General features: G+C 41.1%; 2 non-coding genes across 2 annotated transcripts; one reads left to right on the forward strand and one right to left on the reverse strand.

The window, feature by feature from the left end:
- Positions 1-729: 729 nt before the first annotated feature.
- trnay-gua (transfer RNA tyrosine (anticodon GUA)) lies at positions 730-817 on the forward strand. The gene is given in 2 exon segments: positions 730-766; positions 782-817. It is a non-coding gene; the product is annotated as a tRNA-Tyr (tRNA).
- Positions 818-2,591: 1,774 nt separating this feature from the next.
- trnae-uuc (transfer RNA glutamic acid (anticodon UUC)) lies at positions 2,592-2,663 on the reverse strand. The gene has a single exon. It is a non-coding gene; the product is annotated as a tRNA-Glu (tRNA).
- Positions 2,664-3,243: the final 580 nt, after the last annotated feature.

Genomic DNA, 3,243 nt, shown 5'->3' on the forward strand with positions numbered 1-3,243 from the left:
AATTGTATTCAATCCGAGCACGGATATTGACTCATATTACTCGGATAATACTTGTACTCGGCAAAAGTGCTTTATCCGTACCGGATACTCGTTTCAGCCGAGGGCAAACACTTTTTCACACCACTGTATTTGTCCACTTTCTCATCTTCTTTTCTCACCAATCAAACTCAAAGCTCCCTTCCATTTTTTGCCAATCCTGAGAGACTTCATATCCATTTCTTGTCAATCAAAAAGGCGCCTCCTCTTGGCAACGCCCATCTCCATTTCCCACCAATCCAAACGCATTTTCTGCTTAAGAGAGACTTTGCATTTATAATTTGGAACTAACGAAGGCAAGGAGGTCTTCTCTGATATTATCTCTGGAAACAATAATAATTCATGTGCTTTGTTTGCTACTGTCGATAGGTTAACAAACCCTCCAGTACCAGTAGCATCTGAACTGTTATCTACCAAGGCCTGCAATGACTTTGCCTCCTTCTTCATAGACAAAATCCAGAAGATTAGACAAATAGTCAGTGCCTCCATATCCAGTACAGGATATGTGTTGTCACAGTGTTCAAGCAAAACTAGTTCCAATATGAAAGATTTTCATACGATCAACCATAAAAACCTGTGAAGCATGCACGCTACCACTGAGCTACATCCCCTAAAGATTGTCAGATCCAGGGGGGCCCCGTGTTATCACATTCACATTCACAGAATGAGAAGTGCGTGTGGTTATGGTAGCTCCCTTCGATAGCTCAGTTGGTAGAGCGGAGGACTGTAGAGGTATAGAACTGAAATCCTTAGGTCGCTGGTTCAAATCCGGCTTGAAGGAGCACCTTTTTTCCAGAGGCTACCTTCAAGGATCAATAAAGTGTTTTTGATTCTGATGTACAGATGGATGGTTGACCTAAAAGCACAATACTTCTTCCCGAGACATAACAAGAAACAAAAAAAAAATAGGTGTGGGAGACAGAGTTAAGCCCTGACAGAATAGAGAACTACAGACAAACCATGTGAAATAGTGCCAAGTGTGACCAGAAGAACTGGAAAAAAACTAGAACTATAAAGTACAAACCTTTCTTTAAGAAATCTTTATTGTGCTCACAAGGGCCCTTATTTATGAAATGTGCATACGACCTAAAACAGGCGTAGGACGGGGGTACGCCGGTTCCTACGCAGAGTACGGCATTTATCAATTTGAACGTGAGCGTGGGCTGCGAAAAAAATCTCACGTCTGGTCCCACCTTCATGATCCGTCTCTCTGCCTGCATATTTGAGTGGGATGCAGGGGACCTCTCTCTGTTACGGGCAACTAGGAGGGGCAAACGGAAGGGACCTCATGGTGGTGCCACTGCTGGACCAGGTGCGCATGGAGCACATCAAGAAGGGCCCTATCAAGAAGGGGGGTGTTGTCCTGACCAAGTATGGCTGTGCCAGAGGGTCCACGTCTCTGGAATTCTTTCATTGCCACCTGACCAGGTTCATTCTGTCTAAGTAGTATGTGTTTCATGATTGTACTTTTGTTTTTGAATGGTAAATGAACCACTGTGCTGGAATTTGTTATCAAAAACATGACCTTTCCCATTTTGACAAGCTGTTTTGAACACTTGAGGTATTTCAATGAAGTCTTTGGTCTTGGACAGTTACCTTCCAATCTAAAACTGTATATCCTATTGTCTCTGGAACAATAGTTGGCAGTTGGAGGAGTAATGGCTCTTTACAGTGAATATGCAAAATAAGATGTTCATAAATTCAGCCCAGGTAAATGCTCAGCCCATATTCACACAGACCTAAACCTACTCACTTAATGCTGGTTACAATATTCTAAACTCAACAATGCCAGAGAAAAATGAAATTTTTTTCAAATCCCACCACTGCCATTTGCTGATGTTACATAGGTGGAAGACAAACCATACGTTGACTTGAATTTGTATCAGTTACATTATACTCTTATGACATAGCTTGGTGAAGTGACTAAAGTCATTAGTGGCAACGTATTAGACTCCTTGCTGAATCTGTTGTTTTTATCTTTACTGGCAATTCCCTGTTTTTAAATGAACACCCAATCTTAAGTGTTCAATGTGAAATACTCATACATCAACAAAATTGTCTGTAACTATGACGGGGCGCATACGCTAGCTATACCATCCAAAGACTGAGACTGCAGGTATATGTTAAATGCCCGTATATGTTTAACGTGTTCATATGTTCTGTTAATTTTCACAATATTTAAAATCTTCAGTTAACCTAGTCATTCTCCATTTCCCCACAGGTTGATCTATTTCACCTGTGCTGTGGCTTAAAAACAGGTTCCACTGAGATTTGAACTCAGATTGCTGGAGTCAGAGTCCAGAGTGCTAACCATTACACCATGGAGCCTTTCGGAGTGTTGCAAGGATTTGCCAGGCAGTTTCTTTCATAATATCCACATGTGTGATATTAAAGGCACACAACAATCACAACGCAGATTAAAAAGCAAAAATTACTGGCCAATATTTGATTTTAGAGACATAGGGGCATAGGTTGCATACAGCTCTCATTTAATACAGGACCATTAAACTAGATCTTACAGAACTTGATACAGACCTTCATTGGCTAGATAGCAATTCCCATACCGGGAGTTGAACCCGGGCCACCTGGGTGAAAACCAGGAATCCTAACCGCTAGACCATACGGGACTGAACCCATTTTAATAACAGGGATTTCATGAATCAATTCATAGTCTGGCTGGAAACAGGCCTTCTCTTGAACATGAAGAAGTTTCTTAAGTAAGTTTTATCTTGAAGCTTTTGAGTGTTCTTTAGGTTTTTATCTGCTTTGACTATTACCGGACAGCGGGGGCACGGAGCAGAGCAGAGCGGCCGTTAGGGAGGAATCCTCCTCCGTGTTCAGATCCATTTTGAACTGGCGGTAAAAAACTTAACATCTGAACTTTATGACGAATATAAATGTTGACAGGTTGATTTCTGTTAATAACAAACACAACTATAGTCAATAGAAAAAGAAAATATATATATGAAAAGCCGTCTTGGTTCATCTTTCCACTGTTCCTACAATCTCCACTCTGGTCTGGTTGGAAACTAAAGGATCTAAACTAAAAGGTTGTTCCTCTTTAACTAAAACTGGTAACTACTACTAATAAATTGAAAAGTTTAGGAACATTTGTGCAAACAGGTAAAAAACAGTTTTTCAGGTTGTTGTGGCCGAGTGGTTAAGGCGATGGACTAGAAATCCATTGGGGTCTCCCTGCGCAGGTTC

The sequence above is a fragment of the Etheostoma spectabile genome, unplaced genomic scaffold (assembly GCF_008692095.1).
Source record: "Etheostoma spectabile isolate EspeVRDwgs_2016 unplaced genomic scaffold, UIUC_Espe_1.0 scaffold00018619, whole genome shotgun sequence".
NCBI classification, from domain to species: Eukaryota; Metazoa; Chordata; class Actinopteri; order Perciformes; family Percidae; genus Etheostoma; species Etheostoma spectabile.